General features: G+C 44.1%; 1 protein-coding gene and 1 pseudogene across 1 annotated transcript in view; both read right to left on the minus strand.

Moving 5' to 3' along the window:
• The window catches only part of RAD54L2 (RAD54 like 2), an 86,184-nt gene extending 68,175 nt beyond the window's left edge, over window positions 1-18,009 (minus strand). The window contains exon 1 of the mRNA XM_069561092.1: window positions 17,785-18,009. The gene's annotated coding sequence lies outside the window, so the exon portion shown is untranslated. The remainder of the gene's footprint in view (window positions 1-17,784) is intronic.
• Window positions 1,568-9,240, minus strand: LOC138424346 (large ribosomal subunit protein uL1 pseudogene; annotated as a pseudogene).
• Window positions 18,010-24,134: the final 6,125 nt, after the last annotated feature.

Genomic DNA, 24,134 nt, shown 5'->3' on the forward strand with positions numbered 1-24,134 from the left:
CGTTCGTGCAGTATGCGACCCAGCAACATGACAAGGATTCAATAACTTAACACAAACGAATCCTATGCAGACGTGCAGCTTCTTTTACAGTGTCTCTCGTGAAAACACTACAGCCTTATCTCAGCTCCAGCCCACCTGAAGCCTTGGTAGCTGAGACTGTACAAAACCCATCAGTGTGTTGGTTCTCATATAGGCAACCAATGGCCCATTTAGGGAGAACCTATTTTTATTTCCAAAATGTATGTAACATCTTCTACCATAAAATGTGCTATCTGGTCTCCAAACAAATATAACTGGTTTCAGAGAGTTCAACTCTGGAAACAACAGCTGGGATGCCGCAGTTTTATCCGAAAGTTAAGTAAGAAAAACTTGGCCCCAAGCCCAGAAAACAGGCATTCCTCCTAGACAAAACTGGATAAACCAAGTCTTTAAACAATGAGTGGATACAATAGTAGGGAAGGAAAGACACCGAGACAGCCAGAAAAAACCACAGCAAAAGGCCAACCCTTAGCTCAAAAAGGGAACCAAGGAAGACTCTAGAATGCACCAGTTCTGAAGCAGGCAGGGGAGGCAAAACATACCAAGACACCGAAGTTACTAAATGAACAGTTATCTGAAACACAGATTGTCTCCCTGCTATGCCAAAGATAAACTTTACATTAGCAGGACAAACTAAATAATCTGTTCACATTTAAGATTCAAGATCCCTTAGAAGAGGTTAGGCAGCTGGAGAGAGACAAACTGGGGAAGGAAGACTATCATTGGAAACAAAATTCAAACACATTATATATGAAAGAGTAACAGTTTCTACTTCAACAGGCTAATTTATTGATGCTGCAACTGATTCATAGATTTGGTTTCTTATAAGAACTGTACTGACTGTACATGTCACAAGGTATTAGTTGCTACTTTCACTTATGGAATATGAAGAGAAATGAATCTTCAAAGGAGAAAAACTTGCCAAAATGCCCTTGACATGGAATTGTTCATTAAGATGCTGCCACAGCACATGGTTTTGATAACAATAACAAAAAATGCCACAAGCCTTCCTCTAAACATCTAAAACAAACTGTTTATAAACACTTAATCTGAAATATCTACTGCAGAGTCATTAGAAGGGCAGGTCTAACAGGGGCAGCTGACAGATGAGATCAGGTCACAAGTCTCCGACAGAGGAATCTGCAGTGAGCAGCTTGCCCTAACCAGAACGTGCAAGACAGTTCTGGAGAAGCTCATGAGCAAATCCATCAATACAAGAATACATGGCTCTGCCGAAGATCTTCCGACCTATCAGGAAAAGTCTTTTTGAGAACATAAAATAGATACAGTAGAGCAAATTTCAGAGGTAGATTTTCAAGACCATCTTAACAGTATAATGTTGTATAACAAGTGGAAAAACAACTTAATAAGCATTTAGATCCCAGTTTTAAAAACAGAATTACACACTTGCAAGTATATATATGCATAGCTAAAAAAAAAAAAAAAAAAAGACGAGGAAAAGCACCAAAAGGTTATTAAACATTTTTATCTCTGGGTGACAGTTTTACCAAAAAAGGTATTATTTTCTTCTTTATTCTTTTGTTTTACAATAAATGGATATATGACTTTATAACTGTAAGACCAATATCTTTATACATGTATTCTCCCTCTACGAAGTCATCAGTGAACAAATCCTGTTTGGCCTCACCCCCATCCTGAGCAGCATCGTATTTTCAGGCTGTGACTGCTCCTATCGGTAGCCACATCCAGTGACCAACAGGCAAGCCCTCACACTGCCAACCACAGCTCACCGACTATCTGCCACAGAGATCCCGTCCTAGCTAGGGTTCACATGAGGGCCTAAAGCAGCACGTAAAAAAGATCATCCATTGTCAGAATTATCCTTCAAAGGCCTTTCCGATTGTCCACAAAAATACTGTATGAATAGTTTTCTGTATGTATTCCCAGAGAAAGTGAAAGTGTTAGTTGCTTAGTCCTGTCTCTTTGCAACCCCATGGACTGTAGCTCACCAGGCTCCTCTGTCCATGGAATTCTCCAGGCAAGAATACTGGAGAGGGCAGCCATTCCCTTCTCCAGGGGATCTTCCTCACTCAGGGATCGAACCCGGGTCTCCTCCACTGCAGGCAGATTCTTTACCATATGAGCCACCAGGGAAGTCTATTTTCTTTTTTTTTTTATTAAAAAAAAATTTTTTTTTGGAAGTCTATTTTCTATAAATGTATACACCAGAAATATTTCCAAAGGAGTATAACATTCAGAAATTAACCCTTCATGTATTTTGCTGCCTGAACTGGTTCAGCAATTCTTCATGGACGTTCAATTCTTCCTCCCTGCCGCCCTACTACTGAATACGTCCAACTCAGCTTCAAACCACCTAAACAGTGATCAAGAATCCTTGACATTTATAGGTTGTGTCAATCATTTTAACTGTAACAACACCGACTGCATCCACTGCCTTTGGGTACTCACTCACTGAGTAAAATGGTGAGTATAAATTATCCCATTATTTAAACCATTATTCGTTACTTTCTGTCTTCATTTGTAAAGTGCATGATTGAATTTAAGCAAGGTAAAAGGTTAGATATAATTCCATTACATTAATTACAGCACCTCTGTACTGGGAGTGCAAAAAGGGAATCTTAAGTGTTGTTGGGCTTAGTGTCAACCTACTTAAGGTAAGACAGGTAAGACTACAAGAGCCTAATGAATGATAGAGATCCCAAATATACCAGAGTTCCGAGAAGAAAGCAACAGAGATTGAGGTTTAAATGCTGTTAGAAGGCTTCCTGGAGGAAGCAGACCTTGAGACAACCCCAGAAGCAAGGCTCACTTAGATAAGTGCAGAGGGGAGAAGACATTCCACACAGGAACCATGACTTGGATCTGAGAAGTGCTGAAAAGGCAGAAAATATTTCTAAGTTTTCTGGAAAAGGAGATAAAATGACTCATCATTAAGCATCTACTACTGGCCAGTACTGGCAAGTACTGGAGATCCAGAGATGAGAGAACCTGTTCATAGAGTGAAGACTGGAGCCCTCCAGGAATCATCCAGTCAACTGACACAGACATGTAAACACACACCACGAGCATGAAAGAAAGTGAAAGTGTTACTCAGTCGTGTCTGACTCTTTGCAACCCCATGGACTGCAGCCACCAGGCTCCTCTGTCCATGGGATTCTCCAAGCAAGAATACTGGAGCGGCTTGCCATTGCCTTCTCCAGGGCATCTTCCTGACCCAGGGATCGAACCCAGGTCTCCTGCAATGCAGGTGGATTCTTTACTGCCTGAGCCACTAGGGAAGCCAAAGTACAATGTATGGCCAAAGTTTTTCTTCCAACAACTGATGACTAGATAGATAAAATGCATATAGCATATCCATAGAGTGGAATATTATCAAGCAATAAAAGGAAATGAAGTACTAACATGGGCAAGTTTTGAAAACATTATGCTAAGTGAAACAAGCCAGTCACAGACGGCCACATATTGTATGAGCCCATGTATCTGAAACGCCTAGAATAGGCAAAACCACTGAAACAGACAGTAGATTAGCCATTACCAGGGGATAGGGAGAAGGGAGAAGAGGGAGTGACTGCTTAATGAGTACAAGTTTCTTTTTGTAGAAAAGAAATGTTCTGGAATTATATAGTAGTGATAGGTGCATAATCTTGTGATGTAACAAAAATCACTGAATTAAATACTTAAAAATGGTGGAAATTTATAGTATGTGAATTATACTAAGGAAGAAGGAAGGAAAGGAGGGAGCGAGGTGGGAAGGAGGAAGGGAGGAGGTAAGGAGGGAGGAAAAGGCTCTATAGGGCAGAGGAAATGATTTTGCTGAGAAAGGGTGGTGACGACTTCCCAGAGGAGGCAACAGATCTGAACGTCACAGGGCAAACGGAGCTTTCCTTAAGAAGAGACTGAGAAAGTCATTCAGAGAGAGGGAGATATGCAGGAGTACAGTTCTGCAGGACTAGCAGCTGGGGAGCTCATGAGGAAATTGCGAGAGATGAGAAGTAGGCCGGATCCCGATCCAGCAGTGTCCTGAGGACCGTGTTTAGAGTCTGAACTTTGTCCTATATAAGGACTGGCAAATATGTGGCACTTGGCACCACTTTCTGTCTGCACCCCTGGCAGACATAACTGTTATGCCATTGAGCGCTTCTCTGCTGAGCTCAGAAGCGGACTCAGTGTCTATCTCCATGCAATCCTCCCTACAGTCCGTGTGCCCCCAGTGGGAACCCCACTGAAGGATCTCAAGCAGGGAGGTGTCATTTGAATTCCCCCAATTTTTTTTTTTTTTGATGGTTTAGTATGGTTTATTAAGCTGTGCCTCAGTACAGACGCTGGGGCTTGCCCATGGTGCTCTTAATGTACAAGGCCCTGACGTTCTGCCAATTTTTCTTGAGCAATGATACCAGGAAGTTGACAGCTAAGTGGATGTTGTACACAAGCTCATCATCTGTCATCTTCACGTGGCCAACAGCCACTGCCAGACACAGCACCTTCTTCATCTGGAACTTGATCGTGGACTTCACTTCATCAACTTTGGCCACCATGTTCTCATTGTGGGTCAGCAAGGAAGGGAACTTGCCAGCCTTGTTCAGGCCTGGGCCCAGGATTCGGGGGATCTGCTTGATCAGAGACTCTGAAGCCAAAAAGGCATCATATTTCTTGGCCAGCTTCTTGACCAGTTTCTTATTCTTGTTGAATTTTTTCAGTGCCTCGATGTCCATGTGGGGGATATCCACAGCCTTGGCCTCATCACAATGCTGCTGGTCCCCCAAGACACACACGGAGAACTTGGGGCGGGGAGCAGGCTTAAGCCTGACGGTGCCTGAGAAACGTTTGTCCTTCTGAGGGTCATAGTTCTTCAGGCTGATCTGAAACTCCACTGTCTCCAAAAACTTTCTGCACTTGCGCTGGTTCCCGTGCAGGACTTCCCGCACTGCCTCGTAGAGGGTGTCGCGGGAGACTTTGCTGCTCATAGTTCTCTACGCCGCGATAACCGGAAAAGAGCTGAATTCCCAATTTAAAACGAACACTGGTAGCTCTGTGGAGGCAAGGAGGCTAAGCAGGAAGCAGTTGTAAGTCTGGGCAAAAGGTGAGGAGACCCTGAACTAACATAGTGGCAAGGTGAAAGGAGAAAAAAGGGAATCTCAGACACCAAGGAGGCAAAGCCAGTAAGACTACGGCAGCCAAGCAGGCCGTGAGGGCGGCCTTGCTCACCACTATCTCCTAGCATCCATCACAGAGCTTGATATACATGGGAGGACTCCACAGATCACGATCCAATGATTGTTTTTTCCTACATTCTCTCACTGAATCTTCACAATAATACCGTGAAGAAAGCAATGTTATTCCCACTTTCCAAATAAGGAATCTAAGTTTGAGAGAGGTTAAGTGACCTGCCAAATACACACAGCTAGAGAGTTCCTGTTGCTGTCGAGTCGCTAAGTCAGGTCAGCTCTTCGACCTCATGGACTGCAGCACGACAGGTTCCTCTGTCAGCCACCATCTCCCGGAGTTTGCTCAAATTCATGGCCACTGAGTCGGTGATACTATTGAGAGAGTAGGAGAGTGCAGTTCCAACCTAGACTTCTAACTCCAAGCTCTGGTCCTTGATCCAGGGTTCCAGCTCAAATGATGGAGCAGCTAACAGTGTTAATGGTGAAATGTCAGAAACAGCCGGAAAATGGGCTGGGGGTCAGAGATACAGATTTGGGTGTTCCTGTCACATTCAGGTAGCTGAGGTCTCAAGTAGGGATGATACTCAGGGAGTGTAGGAAGTGGGGGAACCAAGTCAAGGATAGGTCAAACCTTGAGGGAATACTGAAAAGGAGTCTAGACAGGGAGTCAGAGAGCCAGGGAAGAACCAGCCCAGGAGGATGCTATCGGGAAAGACATCAGCAAGGTGGGCATGGCCTAGATTAAAATCTACAGAATGTCAGATCCATTAGATGGAGGGGGAACCACAGAGAATCAGAAGATGTAGGGGAAGCATTCTAAATGGGGTTGAAGGCTGCCTGGTGTTTTCGAAAACCACAAGAGCAACAGAATCTGGGGAGTTTGTTAAAAACACGCAGACCACCAACAGCAGGGATCTTGTGAGAGTGACAGTCTCACTGAGCCTCTATTTTCTCATCTGTAAACTGGAAACAACAGTACTGGCTTCACAGTATTATAGTGAGGACTTTATATGCTTGAAGAGAGGCCCCACAGTTGACTGTGACACAGCTTGAAAACTGGCTTTTAGGAACCCCCCACTACAGGAAAAACAGACTTTTACCTGGAGAGAGATGGGTGACAGGCAACCCTTTCAGAAGGACTATATAAAAATGAGAGAAGGAAGGAAGGAAAGTCAGCCATTATAATCCTGGACTGGACATGGAGGGCCTGGGTGAAGAAGAAAGAAACCAGAAAGGATGAAACAGGGATAAGGCATTACTAGGGACAACTCACAGGAAAGAAAGGGAAAAACTACGTGTGAGTCTTGGGCTTGAAGTCTGGCATACCCTTCACCAGAATCAGAAAGAACAATAGAGGGACAGCTGGTTTGGGTGGCTGGGGAGAAATGAAAAAAAAATCCATGCGAGATATTTGGTAAGTGCTAGAAAATAAACATAAAACATATAAGGGCCAACTGGCAGTAAACATGTTTCGGACAAAAGAACAGCACACCAGTTCAGAATGAGGCTCATCTCCAGGATGAGATGGCTTGGGTCAGAGTCCCAGCACTGCCACTTTCTAGCTAAGGGATGCTAAAGAAGCTACTTAATTTCTCTAGATCTAGGTGTCTTTATTTGTAAAACGAGAATAACAGTACATGTAGAAGATTTTAAGTGAAAAAATACACTAACAAGCACACTGCCCAGCACGTGGTGCATCAGCTTCCAATCAACGCTGACGACTCCCTTCAGCTGCTCCACGATAACACGCAGCGCGAGGGCCTCCCCAGCAGCTCCAGCGGGAAAGAGCCCATCTGCCAAGGCAGGGGGTGCCAGTCTGATCCCTGGGTCAGGAAGATCCCTGAGAAGGAAATGGCAACCCACTCCCACATGGGAAATCCCATGGACAGAGGACCCCAGTGGCCACAGGGTTGCAAAGTCGGACACAATTTAGCGACTAAAGACAGCAACGACAACAATGTAGTGTGACCAGCTGTGCTTTGGAGAAGCTGAACTATTACCCAAGAGCTGGAGAATCTCTCCAACTCTGAGACAGGACAGGAAAACAGAGGATTCTTTGAATTTCAAGACTGGAATTAACTGCAAAACTATTAGTACAAAGAATTGTGCCAAGACACTGTAGGATGAAAAATTACCCAGTATGTAAATGTGGTACCTATACTCAAGAATACACGGGAAAGCAAGAAAAATGTATATACACAAACACCTGAAGTACCAAGCATACTGTGAAATGTCACTGATGCGCTGCCAGTCATGGGAGTCGAGAGAGGGAGAACCACTTCCAATGTGGATTCACCTGAACTCAGTCTAGAAAGATGGTCAGAAGTCTAACTGGCCACAACACAGGCTCAGAGGAAACGACTTGAACAGGACAGCCAAAGGAAACAACGTGAATCCAGATGCAAAGCTGAAAAGGGCTAAAGGGACATTCCAGCAAGAGCCAGAAGTCAGGACTAACTGAAGAACTAGCCACAGAATAACTGGCCCCATGCTGAGGACAAATGCGAGGGAAAGGCCACAGGAGAAAGCATGGGCTTCCTGAGAGAGGCCAGGTGGGAAAAGCCAGAAGCTTGTTTGGGGAGAATAATGCATGTGGTCCCACATAGGCTGAGCAAGACATTTCTGAAAGCACCTGCTCACAGCTGCACAGGACTTCAGACTCTAATCCAGCCCTACCATCCATCTGACTGAGGACGCCAAGATCAAGAGAGGTGAGGCAACTGCCCGAGCCATAGAGCGAGTGGCGACACTGGGCGCAGCTCTGGGGGGCAGACTCGGTTCACGGCACGTTTGCTCACCCACACGACCAGAAAGACACGGCCAAAAGCCAGGGTGAAATGAAACCAGGGTTATGGAACCGAGTCACCTGGACAGCCTCAAGTGGTGGGAGTGAAAGAGCTAGATTTCTGAGGGTCAGACCACAGAGGGAGCAGAAGAGGAAAACCAACAAACCTGGGTTACAATGAAAATAAAAACAAACATAAACAAATGGGACCTAATTAAACTTAAAAGCTTTTGCACAGCAAAGAAAACATAAACAAGACAAAAAGACAGCCCTGAGAATGGCAGAAAATATTTGCAAATGAAGCAACTGACAAGGGATTAATCTCCAAAATACATAAACAGCTCATGCAGCTTAACTTCCAAAAAACAAACCATCCAATCAAAAAATGGGCAGAAGACCCAAATAGACATTTCTCCAAAGACAGAGAGATGGCCAATAAACACAAAGAAACACGCTCAATACCACTAATTATTAGAGAAATGCAAATTGAAACTACAATGAGGTATCACCTCATGGCAATCAAAATGGCCATCATCAAAAAATCTACAAACAATAAACGCTGGAGAGGAGGTGGAGAAAAGAGAACCCTTCTGCACTGTTGGTGGGAAGGTAAACTCAAACAGCCACTGTGGAGAACAGTATAGAGGTTCCTTAAAAAGCTGAAAACAGAACTACCGTATGACCTAGCAATCCCACTACTGGGCATATATGCAGAGAAAACTACAATTCAAAAAAGATACATGCACCCCAATGTCCCCTACAGCACTATTTACACTAGCCCGGTCACAGAAGCAACCTAAATGTCCATCAACAGACAAACAGATGAAGATGTGGTGTGTATACACACACACACACACACGGGATTATTACTCAGCCATAAAAAGGAACAAAATCATGCCATCTGCAGAGATGTGGGCAGATGGACCTAGAGATTGTCATACAGAATGAAATAATCAGAGAGAGAAAAATATCATATAATATTGACTATATGTGGAATCTAGAAAAGTGGTACATGTAAAACTTATTTCCAAAGCCAAAACAGAGACACAAATGTAGAGAGCGCATACACGGCTACAGGCAGGCAGGGGTGATGGGATGAGCTGGGAAACTGGGATGGGCAAATGTACACTGCTGTGTATAAAGCAGCTAACGAATGGGAGCCTACTGCACTGCACAGGGGACTCTACTCAGTGCTCTTTGGTGACCTAAATGGGAAGGAAATTCAAAAACAGGAGATACACGTTAATGGATGTCTGATTCATTTTGCTGTACAGCAGAAACTAATACAATATTATAAAGCAACTATACTCCAATAAAAACTTAAAAAAAAAAACAAATTGTCCAAGTTAAATAGCCAGTATCAGAACTAGGATTAAATATCAAGTCCTCATTATTAAGGATAGAAAATGGCGAGGTGGACTTCCCTGATCATCCTGTGGCTAAGAATCTGCCCGCCAATGCAGAGACACAGGTTTGATTCCTGGTCTGGGAAGCTCCCACAAGTCTCAAAGCAACTAAGCCCACGCACCACAACTAACGAGCCTACGCTATAGAGCCTGGGAGCTGCAACTACTGAAGCCAGGGAAAACCAGAGCCCGGGTTCCGCAACAAGAGAAGCCGCCACAGTAAGTCTGTGCACTGCAGAGAAGAGTGGCCCCCACCTTGCCACAACCAGAGAAAGTCCCCATGCAGCAGCGCAGACCCAGCACAGCTGAAAAGAAAAATAAGAATTTTTTTTAAAAAGAGAAAATGGCAAGGTGATGATGGTTAAGAAATAAAATGCTCTCAACAGAAATATGCACTCATGTCATGACAAAGTCTGAGAAGAGCTTTGAAATATGCCAGCAACAGGAGAAAAAAAAAAAAGTGGGAAAGATAATTGAAAGAAAAAACTGGGGAAATATTAATCATGACCGAAAATGAGTGATGGCTACATGGGATTCCTTATACTAGACTCCCTGATGCTGTGTATGTTTGAAATTTTCCATAATAAAAAGTTCACTTACACACAGCTTCCCTCTCTGCAAAGGGAAATCAGTCGAAATGAAGAGCAACAAACATCAAGAAAAAACATCTTTGTCTGGGCAACAAGGAATTCACTCAGAGTTGGTATTCAGGAGGAAAACAGGACCAGAAGCCAGATCACAAAGGATGAAGAGGTATAGCTAAAGAAAGAAGTGAGGAAATGGCTATGAAACTGCATCTTAGATAGAATGCCCAGGCATAAGAAGGAGAGGCTAGGATAGCATGAAAGGCCAAACTACTTTGGTTCTACCTTGTGCTGCTGCTGCTGCTGCTAAGTTACTTCAGTCGTGTCCGACCTGTGTGACCCCACAGACGGCAGCCCACCAGGCTCCCCCATCCTTGGGATTCTCCAGGCAAGAGTACTGGAGTGGGGTGCCTCGCCTTCTCCGGTTCTACCTTGTGTGTAGGTAAAAACAAAAAGGGGAAAGAGGGAGGACAGGAAGATACTAGAAAGAAGACAAGTGAGCAATTAATTAACCAATCAATCTATATATGAAACAAAAACATTAAAAGATGCTCATCCCCCTTCAATAAGGAAATATAAATAAAACTGAGTTATCTAGGATTCAACTGTCAAAGATTAAAATTATTTATAATGCTCCCTGTTATAATGCTCCCTGTTAGAGGAGAAATATAAACTGATATAATCTTTCAAAAGTTACGTGATAATATCTAGTAAAATTATAAACAATCACAAGTCTTGACTTGTTAGGAATTTTTCCAGTTGCAGGAATCTATCCCAGGAAGTACACAGGGCACAGAAAGATATATACAATGCACACAAAGAGGTATAGGAAGATATATCTCAAGGATGTTACTTCAAAGAGTAAGAAACAAATGGCTATCACCAGGAGACTAGGAAAACTGATAAAAACATATAATACTATAAACTATTAAAAGATACAACAGAGATGTGTCAGACACATAGGAAAATGCACAGGAAAAAATGCATTAAATGAATACGCAAACTATTAAAAAAGTAGGTATACTGTGATTCCAATTCTGTGAAAAAGGAATTATTTTATCTCACACATATACAGAAACATAAATACGTCCATATCAGCATACGGTGGTGGTTTAGTTGCTAAGCCGTGTACAGCTCTTGCAACCCCATGGACTGTAGCCTGCCAGGCTCCTCTGTCCATGGGATTCTCCAGGCAAGAATACTGGAGTGGGCTGCCATTTCCTTCTCAAAGGGATCCTCCCGGAGATATCAGCATATACTCAGTGGAAAAAAGTGTGGACAAACATAAACCAAATTCATGAGAGTAGTTAACACTGAGATATGGGATTATGGGCTCCTTTGCTTATTTAAAAATATCTAAATTTTAACTGTACCCATATATTACCTGAATAATCAGGAAAAAAGTTAAGGACTTGAAAGGAGAGGGAGAAAAAACATCAGTGAGCCCTCAGGTGAGGTCACAGGTCAAGAAGGAGGGAGACAGAGAGCAGGTCTAGGGCCTGAGGGAATAAGGAGCCTGGGGACCTGTGCAGCCGCTGCTGTGGGAACCGCGGTCTGCGAATTCAGCAGGACAGCACCTGCCGGGCAGAGACAGCTCAATCAGTGAGGCAGTGGGAGCTGCTGACAAGCACAGCAGCCCAGGAACACTGGGCAGCCGAGGGGCCGCCAGGGAAGCCCGGGAGAGAATTCAGGGCTGGCAACTGGCAGAGCAGGCAGTGCGCAAAGGTTCAGGCGTGTTCTCAGATCCAGGCGGGGCAGCACGGAAATTGTGGACCACAGCAAACCAGCATCCACAGTAAGCTGGGAGGTGGGTGAGACAGCGAAGAGAAGCTGGAGAGACGGTGCAATGGGAAGGCACTAAGCTCAACCCAGAATGACCCCTGAAGGACTCTTCCAGACGTTCATTCTTCTTCCAGTTTCTACACATCATCCCGTTAGGAGGAAGATCCCAATTTGAGTCACTGGGTCTCAAATGCAAAACCATCTCCGCCTGCTTCTGGGTGTTTCTCATAACCCCTAAAGGATCTGTGAGGAAGGCAGGAGCTCCTTCTGGGCTCCCCACGTTCCCCTGGCACCCAGCTCTTCCAGAGTCACTAGGCTGCTGTTTACAGAGCAGAGGCTCCACTCCCTGGGTGGACTGTGTATCCTCTACTGGCCAGAAACCTGGAATAAGGGGGGACTGGAGAATCCCAGCGATGGCGGAGCCTAGTGGGCTGCCGTCTACGGGGTCGCACAGAGTCGGACAGGACTGAAGCGACGCAGCAGCAGCAGCAGCAGCAGCAGCAGCAGCAGTCACCTCTAACTGAAGCCCTAACAGTGTCCCCTGAGCACGGTAAGAAGGGCCCCAAGCTTAGAAAACCTGGCATGAAGCTCCAGCTCCTTCTTACTGGCTCTGTGCACTCGAGAGCAAGCCATTTCACCTCTCTCTGTTCTAAATTACAATATCGTACATACACAAGCTATATTATACTTATAATAGTAAAGGAAACATTCTTCAATTCTACCTACTTACCACTTTCATCAATGGTGCTGTAAAACCATAAAAGGGTGCAAGTACCTTCAATGTGCCTATTTGGATGAAATTGTTCATAGTTTTATTGCTTTTCACCTATAACAATTTTCTTCTCAAGATTTCAACACTGCTCACGAATTTCTTCAATTTAACAGTTGCTTGCCACATTTAAAGTGCCTTATGCTTTGTCTCAGCTTTCCTTTTTCTCTCATGTCAATTTTATCTTTAACTACAGTTACTTGCCACGCTTTCCTTTCCTGTGGTCTGTTACGTCACTTACATGAAAGAATAACTGCATTATGCAGACTTCAATAAAGTTCATTACACCTGGCCAGTGGGATTCCTAGGTGGTCTGATCAACCATGGAAATTAATTTAAAGTGATTTAGATAGTATATTCTCAAGTTATTTTACAACTAAAAAGAGCCAAGAGGGTGACTAAATGAATTGGCACAATTCCATTACTTCCAGGTTAGTAATTCAGAACAACAGAGCTTTCTAACAAAGAACTAATATATCAGTTTCAGTGTTAGTACAGTGGTAGGCTGAACAAGAAACTGAAACAGCTAATTTCATAATCACGGAGTTGAAATTCTTCAATAAAATTTGGGCAAACGATATATCCTGAATTATGACGATACTGAGCTCAGCTGGATCTTCAAAAAGTCTGTCAGCTGACAAAAGTCACAACATCCTGGTGTTAAATCCATTACTCACTCCCAGGCTGGAAGTAGGTGAATGGAGACTTTGTAGCCCAAACTAACGAGTCACTGCTCTTCCCACATGAGGACAAAGTGCTCAGAGCAGTAAATGGCCAATGGAAGATCTGGATAAACTAAAGAAGTGTCACGTTCTCTTCCAAGGGAAACTTCTGGCAAGACCCAAAGAGAGAAGGTAATAGCTCCCCAGCATCAAAATCATTAACGTTCACAATAAGCAACACGTTTTGAAAGCAAACTAAAGCACTGCTTTCAGCAACCTGGAAATATAAAGACGGTAGCACTGCTTCAGCCAGGATCAGGTGTGCCCATGATACTGGAACTCTCATCACATCACCAGCGTCACAAGGAATAATTTCATGACACTTCACATGCAGAGGTCATTCATTTGTTCACTGAACATTTACTGAGCAGCTACTTCTGTAACAGAAATGGTTAGGTACTGGGATGTAAAGTTAAACAAGACCAGGTCCTGCCCTCCAGTAATTCACAATGTAGGCACAGAAAATACACGAAAATACCCAAAGTTAAGGGTACACCGGTTATGAAAGAAGCTTTCACAGATTGCAATGGCCATACAAAGGAAAGGCACTCACCTTAATCCGGAAAGAATCAAGGAAGGGCTTTAAGTGATGGTGGGGCCTGCATTCCTAGTAAATTTAAGCCTAAGGGTCAAACAAGCACTAGAATGGGAGGGAAAATTAGTGAGAGGAATAGCTTGAGAATCCTGGGACCTTCAAGGAGCTCACAGGACTGGAACCTAAAGTGACAGAGGATTTGTGGCAGAAGAGGGACCGGAGAGTAAGACATCACAGAGGCCAGGTCACAAAGGTCCTTGTGAGATGTTAAAGTAGAGACATACCAGGATCTAAATATTCGCGTATTTCGAGGCCAGAGGCATATTATTTACTTTTAACTAGAGTTAAAGACTACTCTGAATGGAGGGGGATTTGATGAAGAAAGACTGGAAGAGATTCAGGGCCAGTTATTTTGAATCATTTCTGTCTGGCTCATTCTTATTTTTCTCTCAACTTTTTTTTTTTTTCCCCTCTCACGAGGAAAAAATAAAACTGAACAATTCTATAACAAAGTCTGTGAACCTTCTGTTCATCAAAAACATTTCTGAACAGAGTGCTAGATTCTATCAAACTAGCCCAAATTAGACAAATTTCTCCAGCATCTAGAGCCTTTCAGGCAAAAAGACCAAAGTCAAGTATCTGATGCCAACAGAAGAAAGCTAGAGAAATACCCTGATCAGGGGCCACACAGAACATGTTGCTGCTTAGCATATCCCAGCACTTTGTCACTGGGAATGCCCACTGTTCCCAAAACAAGGACATGCCAAACAGTTACCTCTGGGCATCTCCATAGAAACTGCGAGGAAAAAACCTACCAGCGCCAGGAATGACCTTGGACTTTATAGTGTGGACTCAACAATTCTCTCACCTGACCAGGGTGCCAACAGCAGTAGACAGAAGGTTGCCTTCCTCACTACACAAGGAAACTGAACCTCTCAGCCATGTACAGCACCCAGCCACACTCCTGGCACTAATACTACTGAGAAGAGTATCCGGACATAATGATAGACACTAACCACTACTAGCAGCAAGCACTGACCACCCATGAAGCACTAGGCCCTCATCTCCAGTCCTCATTACAACCTGCAGAGGTTATTTTCTTTAGCCCCATTTCACAGACTGAAAAAAATTTAAAAACAAGGCACAAAGAAGTTAAAGCTTACCCAGGTCAAAAAGCTAGCAAGAGGTACAGATGGGATGACTTCAAAAACCATGCTTTCCATCATCCTAGACACCTCAGAATTTTTCCAAAGAAATCAAACACTCTAAGCCTTCTTTCCAAGAGTCTCTGAGGTCATCCATCTGACTAAGAGGTAGTCAAAAACATTTTTCAGCAATCAGTTTGCCTCCAAAGCAACAAATAAAACAGTTTTTATTTAATTTAATCAACTGGCTATTCCTGATGGAAAGTGAGACATATTTCAAAGAATTTATTATCGACATGCCTTGATTTTAAATCTCTTATTTTTGGCCAAAATACATATGCAGCAAGACAGAGAAGAGAGCAAAGGACAGACTTTCATTTAACTAGATCAGAATGGAGATTAACAATTACAGCAAAAAAGCTTTCAAACATAATTTATGAAGTAAAAATTAATAGGCAAGGAATATCAAATAGGCTGAGCCTTACCTCAATTTTATTCCTCCTGTTCTAGAGACAGCACTCCCACCATCAGCAGACACTCCCAGTCTATATACAGTGAACCAGACAAAGGCAATAAGCAACACCTTCATGCTCTCAAAACCACAGTGGGAAGGAAAGTGTGATGGCTTCCTAAGGAACCTAGGCACACATACAGTATTTGTAAATCACAGCCCATCAAGATACAGCCACAAAATGTTTACCTTGTGGTTTGTCTACAGGCATACTTCAGGTTAACAGCTGTATGCAAAGTAGATAATCCAAAACAATCCCATACCATTGTGAACTTCTCCCATGGAAATATATAATCAATTGTCAATAGTCAGAATCAAAACTTTATAAAAAAAACTGTACTCAATGCTTTTACAGATTAAAAGCTTGAATGCCTCAATCATTTCTTCCTTCTCAGACCTTTAACACCTTCTAAAATATGAACTACTATTATTAAAACAAGAATAACATCACCATGGCGGAGGTGCCCAACACAGGGCCTGGCATAATTCAATAGATATTTGTTTATGGAAGAATGAATTACTTACAAGAGAAAAAGACAGGGAAAGAATAATTCAAGGAAAATACATGATTTTTTAAACATTAAGGGAAAAAAAAATCCCCAGAACCATCAGCAAAACTACAAATAGAATTACCTCACATCTCATCTGAAAATTTACTCTAATGTGCTCCAAAGAGGCAATAGAACTCCTAACACTAAACAAACTCTGAAAGTACAATGACTCTGACACTTTTTTTTCCCCACACGAGCTTTGATATCTCATCTACAGACAACATACCAACTTTTGAGAATATTCCATAGAGAACTCTGGTGCGTAAAATAGATGCAGGCCTCAGCTACTTGGAATTTGCATATTGCCTTTCAATGATACAGATAAGACACCGTGTACAGACCAGACAGACAACACTTCCAGTAAAGATAATGTCCTGGGAGAGTTGAAATGACAGTCACTAAGATTTAGCAGATTTAATGTAATGACTTCGTGGCAGTAGGAGAAAATGAGGTTTCAAGGATTTAGGGATAAAATGAACTTTTGACAAACTGTAAAAGAGTTTGCACATCCCTTTCTGGAGCTGCACACGTTAAACAATGACACACAAGTCAGTGAAAAGAGGCTCTGAAATTAATTTAGATTTAGAAAAAGTGAGGTGAAAAACCCTAAAATTTACATATATTATGCTAAGTTTGTCTATCATTATAAACAACAACCACAGTGTTGAAAAGAAAGCATGAGTCACAATTCAAAAACAAAGAAGGGAAAAAAAAAATAAACAGAGGAATGCTTTGGGTCCAAATACCACAAAGAAATTTTTTACTTAAAACACAGTTAATGACAGCTACCAGTCTGACTCGCAGTAAAAAGGAATGGTCCACACTTCTACTCAGGAACAAACTCAATTTAGCCCCCAGACGCCGCCTTCCAGCCCCATCTACCTCAGCGCCCAGCCACCAACATCCTCAGCCACAACCACTAGCAAGTGGCAGGAATTCTAATAGATCTGAGTCACCCCTCCCCCGCAGAAAGAGGTCATTCTCTATCAGGAAGCCCACTCTGCAAAGGTCCCTTGTTTATCTTACAGGCTGCCACCACCAACGGCCCACAAAAAGCCAATTCTCCAACCTCAGCAGCCTACCAACCCTCCTCTATACTCTCCAGTTCACAACTTCGGCTTCACCCTAACGCCAAGGTAGCCAACATGACTTACTGTGACACTCTTGTGACAAGTTCCCTTTCTGAGAATCACTCAACTTTGGGATGCTGGGCCCTGGAGAATCCATCTCTTCGCTCAACTCCCCTGTGCCCAGCTGAGCTCCTTGCCTTTCCAGGAACTAATCACCGGTTACCTCAGGGAAGCTAAATACTCAACACCCTTTTCCCCTCAGCCAGATCCCGTTCTGCCAAGTTCACAGACCTGAGCGGGTGGGGAGGAGGGCAAGGAGAGACGCATCTCGATTCGCCTTACGGACCAGGCAGGCACACTGAGGCCCCCTAGAATTCCAAACGCACCCTCCCCGCTACCAACCCGCTATGGCCAGACTCCAGGCCTTCTGCATCAGGCGCTAAGAGCGCACGCCACTACAGTTAAGTCTCCGTGTCCCTACGACTCCCTTTCCCGGGTACAAAGGTCCTAAATACCAAGCCAACAAGGCCCCAGGTGGAGGCCAAGACCCCCGCCAAGCCTCCAGCCACCGGAGTTTCCCAGGTGGGATCCAGAGCCCAAAGGCCTGTGCCACTAGGACCGGCTTGCTGCCTCAGGCCGCTGAGCGCCAGGGGCCCGGGCCGCCTCTCCACTCGGCCCCCATTGTTGCGGGTCCCGGCGGCCCGAGTAGGGAGCCCGGGGGCCGGCAACCGCACTCACCTCCCGCGCCGCGGCTCGGGGCCGCGCCGGGCCGGGTAGGGCCGAGGGGCCGAGCGCTCCGCTGCGCCCGCCTTGGCAGTGCCTGCGGCAGTGGCAGCGGGGATGGAGGGAGGCAACCGGCCAGGCCCGGGCGCCACGGGCTGGCTCCGGCTAAGCGTCGGTCTTCTCCGGCGGCGGCGCTCTCAGCCTCCGCTGGCGGTCCGCGCCAGAAAGCTTCCCCCTCCCGGCCCGCGCGCCCGGCCGCCCGGACGGGAACACGCGCCGCGGACAGGAAAGTTCCGCTGAGAGCCTGTCGGAAGCCGCTGTTCCCCCACGCCGGATGGATTGCGACTCCTTCCTCTACAGAGCCATTTATGCTAACTTTTTCAGGAGTGAATGAAGCACAGAAATCCCAGGCCGGAAACCTGAGAATGATTTTAGTGGGGTGTCCAACAGAATGAGTTTGCACCCCGCTAGCCATCAGAGAGGCACGTTGGAAAGTCAGTGATTCAAGTGAGTCTCGGTTCCTCCTCATTCCTCACTTGGGGATAACCTTGGAGGCTTGTTAGGACTATATGAAATGTTGCAAGTGCCTGGCGCAGAGATGTGCGACTCAACATTAGGTCTCGGTCATTGCTGACGCTGCCAATGATGATTGTTACTACTGCTATCGCCTCCTACAGAGCTTGGGCGCAGATTTCAAGGACTCTTGAAATTGATGTGCACCATATAACTAGGTTTTTTCCCCTCCCGACCGGTTTCCTGTTCAAAGGCAGGGACAAAAAGGGCTTTCCTGATCACTGATACTGAGAGGGAAGTTAAAGATTCAGGTTCTCTTCCCTCAAGTTGGGAATTATTGCCATCTGGGCTCCAGTTAAGGGGAAGAGTGAACTGTGTCAGCTACACAACAGGCCCAGGTTCCCTTCCTTCTCCCTCTTTCAAGAAATGAATATTGACGAAATGATGAAAAAATTCAGAAAGTGGGCTTTGTTTTCCGCATAAAATCAAGACAATAAAAAAATCCTTCTTCCCTCTTCCTTTTTCTTCTAGGCCTTCACACCTCTGTTGTTTAGTCACTAAATCCTGTCTGACTCTTTGCCACCCCATGGACTGCAACATGCCAGGCCTCCCTGTCAATCAACAACTCCTGGAGTTTACTCAAACTCATGTCCATTGAGTTGGTGATGCCATCCAACCATCTCATCCTCTGTCTTCCCCTTCTCCTCCTGCCCTCAATCTTTCCCAGCATCAGGGTCTTTTCCAATGAGTCAGCTCTTCACAACAGGTGGACAAAGTATTGGAGTTTCAGCTTCAATATCAGTCCTTCCAGTGAATGTTCAGGACTGATTTTCTTTAGGATTGACTGGTTGGATCTCCTTGCAGTCCAAGGGACTCTCCAGAGTCTTCTCCAACACCATAGTTCAAAAAGCATCAATTCTTTGGTGCTCAGCTTTCTTTATAGTCCAACTCTCACATCCATACATGACTACTGGAAAAAACATAGCCTTGACTAGACGGACCTTTGATGGCAAAGTAACATCTCTGCTTTTCAATATGCTATCTAGGTTGGTCATAACTTTCCTTCCAAGGAGTAAGCATCTTAATTTAATTTTATGGCTGCAGTCACCATCTGCAGTGATTTTGGAGCCCAAAAAATACAGTCTGCCACCATTTCCACTGTTTCCCCATCTATTTGCCATGAAGTGATGGGACCGGATGCCATGATCTTCGTTTTCTGAATGTTGAGCTTTAAACCAACTCTTTCACTCTCCTCTTTCACTTTCATCAAGAGGCTCTTTAGTTCTTTCACTTTTTGTCATAAGTGTGGTGCTATCTGCATATCTAAGGTTATTGATATTTCTCCCGGCAATCTTGATTCCAGTTTGCGCTTCATCCAGCCCAGCATTTCTCATGATGTACCCTGCATATAAGTTAAATAAGCAGGGTGACAATATACAGCCTTGACGTACTCCTTTTCCTATTTGGAACCAGTCTGTTGTTCCATGTCCAGTTCTAAATGTTGCTTCCTAACCTGCATATAGATTTCTTAAGAAGCAGGTCAGGTGGTCTGGTATTCCCATCTCTTTCAGAATTGTCCACAGTTTATTGTGATCCACACAGTCATAGGCTTTGGCATAGTCAACAAAGTAGAAATAGATGTTTTTCTGGAAATCCCTTGCTTTTTCGGTGATCCAGCGGATGTTGGCAATTTGATCTCTGGTTCCTCTGCCTTTTCTAAATCCAGCTTGAACGTCTGGAATTTCACAGTTCATGTATTGCTGAAGCCTGGCTTGGAGAATTTTGAGCATTACTTTACTAGCATGTGACATGAGTGCAATTGTGTGGTACTCTGAGCATTCTTTGGCATTGCCTTTCTTAGGGATTGGAATGAAAACTGACCTTTTCCAGTTCTATGGCCACTGCTGAGTTTTCCAAATTTACTGGCATATTGAGTACAGCACTTTCACAGCATCATCTTCCAGGATTTGAAATAGCTCAACTGGAATTCCATCACCTCCACTACCTTTGTTCGTAGTGATTCTTCCTAAGGCCCACTTGACTTCACATTCCAGGATGTCTGGCTCTAGGTGAGTGATCACACCATTGTGATTATGTGTGTGGGTCGTGCAGATGTTTTTTGTACAGTTCTTCTGTGTATTCTTGCCCCCTCTTCTTAATATCTTCTGCTTCTGTTAGGTCCATACCATTTCTGTCCTTTATTGAGCCCATCTTTGCATGAAATGTTCCCTTGGTATCTCTAATCTTCTTTAAGAGATCTCTAGTCTTTCCTGTTCTATTGTTTTCCTTTTATTTCTTTGCACTGATCACTGAGGAAGGCTTTCTTATCCCTCCTTGCTATTCTTTGGAACTCTGCATTCAAATGGATATATCTTTCCTTTTCTCCTTTGCTTTTTGTATCTCTTCTTTTCACAGCTATTTGTAAGCCCTCCTCAGACAACCAGTTTGCTTTTTTGCATTTCTTTTTCTTGGGGATGGTCTTGCTCCCTGTCTCCTGTACAGTGTCATGAATCTCTGTCCTTAGTTCTTCAGGCACTCTATCAGATCTAGTCCCTTAAATCTATTTCTCACTTCCACTGTATAATTGTTAGGGATTTAATTTAGGTCATACCTGAATGATCCCTATGTTCTTCAATTTAAGTCTGAATTTGGCAATAAGGAGTTCATGATCTGAGCCACAGTCAGCTCCTGGTTTTGTTTTTGCTGACTGTATAGAGCTTCTCCATCTTTGGTTGCAAAGAATATAATCAATCTGATTTCAGTGTTGACCGTCTGGTGATGTCCATGTGCAGAGTCTTCTCTTGTGTTGTTGGAAGAGGGTGTTGGCTATGACCAGTGCCTTCTCTTGGCAAATCTCTATTAGCCTTTGCCCTGCTTCATTCTGTACTCCAAGGCCAAATTTGCTTGTTACTCCAGGTGTTTCTTGACTTCCTACTTTTGCATTCCCGTCCCCTATAATGAAAAGGACATCTTTTTTGGGTGTTAGTTCTAGAAGGTCTTGTAGGTCTTCATAGACCCATTCAACTTCAGTTTCTCCAGCATTACTGGTCGGGACATAGACTGGGATTACCGTGATATTGAATGGTTTGCCTTGGAAATGAACAGAGATCATTCTGTTGTTTTTGAGATTGCATCCAAGTACTGCATTTCGGACTTTTATTGACTATGATGGCTACTCCATTTCTTCTAAGGAATTCTTGCCCACAGTAGTAGATATAATGGTCATCTGAGTTAAATTCACCCATTCCAGTCCATTTAATTCGCTGATTCCTAAAATGTCGACATTCATTCTTGCCATCTCCTGTTTGACCACTCCCAATATGCCTTGATTCGCGGAGGTAACATTCCATGTTCCTGTGCAATATTGCTCTTTACAGCATCGGCCCTTGCTTCCATCACCAGTCACATCCACAACTGGGTGTTGTTTTTGCTTTGGCTCTGTCTCTTTATTCTTTCTGCAGTTATTTCTCCCCTGATCTCTAGTAGCATATTGGGCACCTACCAACCTGGGAGTTCGTGTTCCCAAACTACTGATGGGAATTTAGATCTGCAGAAGGTGCTCCAAAAGTATCATACTTGTCACATGACCTCAAATTTTCCATTCTTGCCTCACCCCTTGGTTTCTGAGACTCAGGAAATTTTACCTTGATACCCTTCTCCCTTGTCTGAAGAGACTTTCCAGAAAGGATCTGATATCAGTTACCTGAACCTAAATTAAATTTTGTCACTGTGTCATACATATATACACGTGGATTTCCATCTAGATTATCCTCTGGAAGGAAAGGGCTCATCTGCCTAAAGACATTTTCGTAACCACCTGAAAATAGCAGGCTTCTAAGCAGAGAGCAGCATTTGCAAAACCTCTGGAAGTTCTCCGCCTATTCAAGTAAGGAGACTTCATACTATGATCTTAAAGGATGTCTCAAAAGCTGGTTCACTTTTCTCTGAATCCCAAGGTCACATCACCACTCCAACCCCTCCCTGATCCATGCCTTACATTTTCCCCAGTTGGCCTCTTAGCTTGGACTCCCTGTGTGATAAATAAAGCAAATTTGGTCTCAAGTGTTGAAGTAGGTTTGAGTGAGAGCCCTAAAAATGACCAAACAGAGGAAAAAGGGACCAGGGAAGTGGGGCAGAAACTTGAGAAAGAAGTCTTATTATCTCCCTCCCTTCTCTCAAAAGACCTAATATACAAGCATCAAACACCCCCAAACTGGGACTTCCCTGGTGGTGCAGTGCCTGGGATGCTATGCTCCCAATGCAGGGGGCCTGGCTTGGATCCTTGATTGGGGAACTGGATCCCACATGCCACAGCTAGGAGTTCGCATCAAACTAAAGATCCTGGATGCCACAACTGAGACCCAGCACAGCCAAAAAAAAAAAAAAAAAAGACACCCATACTTACTTGCCTCCTCTGTCACTGAGGTTGAGCAACAAGGGTCAGGGCTGGCTCCCCTGGTGATAGAACCCCCTCTTGTTCTCTCCCCAAAGATTCCCATTGCCCTTCTGTGACATCACTGCTTCCTTGCCCTCTGGGAGCTTCCCTGACAAGTTGGATGATGTTATGCCCTTACAGCCACCTTTGGTGAGCATGCTGTGTGCCTACCCCCCAGTTCACCCATAAGAAAATGGATTATATTAGGGAGGAAGGAGGAATCTCTAGAGTGGGATCCACATAGCTGCCTATTGATTGCTCTGCCTACAAGTTAGGTTGAAAAATCTGGGGTCTTCCTGCTGGGATTAACAGTGACTTATAATAAGCTAGAACTAGGCCTTCATCACTGTGAATTCACACCTGGAGAAACACCCTCTTCCTTTTACCTGCTTCACCTCTTCTTTCCATGAAAGCCAGCTCAGTCCTTTTCCCACCAGCCACATTTCCAACCCACTCCCACTTCTGGATGCCAAACACATGATCATTCTGAACCAGGTTCCAAGGTGATAGTTGTTTCTCTTTCTTCAACAGCCAGCCTACCGAGATTTTTTAAAAACCTTTCCCTTATATGTGGCTTTTCTTATACTACATTATAATCTCTAGGATGCTTGAAAAAAAAATCCACTCCAATGTTTATTGAAGACTTGGTAAAACTGCTGCACCATAATTTCCCCCTTTCAGCAATTATTTACTGGGTTCCTACCTTGTACCAGCACCGTGCTGGATGCTGGGGAATACCAATTAGATGTGCCAACCCTAAGTGTTAGCATTTTACAGCTATTAATGCATTTGATCCTCAGATCGACATTGTGACGTGTGTACAAGTATCACCCCACTTCAAAGATGGAAAGACTGAAGCTGGGACTTAAGAAAGGGGTGGATTTGAGTACAGGCACTGAAGTGAGTGAAGAACTATACTCAAAGTTGAGCATGGCGTATTCTGATATGTAAAGTGAAACTAATAAAAACCTGTCCCATGTGGCTGTGCAGACATTTGTAGTCCCCACACTGTATTTCAGATGCTAATCTAGCACTGAATAAGAGAATACAGGCCTCTGCCATAAGGTACCTTACCTTCTAAACAGGGGAGACGAATATTACAAAATAATTTAAAATTCTAATAAGTGCTGGGGCTTTCCTGGTGGTCCAGTGGTTAAGAATCGACCTGCCAGTGCAGGGGAAACAGGCTTAACCCCTGTTCCAGGAAGAAGATCCCATATGTCATGGGGCCACTAAGTCCGTGAACTGCAGCTACTGAGCCTGCAATGCTGCAACTATTTAGTCCCTGCACCTACAGCCTGTGCTTCATAGCAAGAGAAACCCTCTCTCACCACAACTGGAGAAAGCCTGCACTCAGTGCAGCAACAAACATCCAATGCAGCCAGTCAACAAATACATAGGTTCAAAAAATTCTAAT

The sequence above is a fragment of the Ovis canadensis genome, chromosome 19 (assembly GCF_042477335.2).
Source record: "Ovis canadensis isolate MfBH-ARS-UI-01 breed Bighorn chromosome 19, ARS-UI_OviCan_v2, whole genome shotgun sequence".
Classification (NCBI taxonomy): domain Eukaryota; kingdom Metazoa; phylum Chordata; class Mammalia; order Artiodactyla; family Bovidae; genus Ovis; species Ovis canadensis.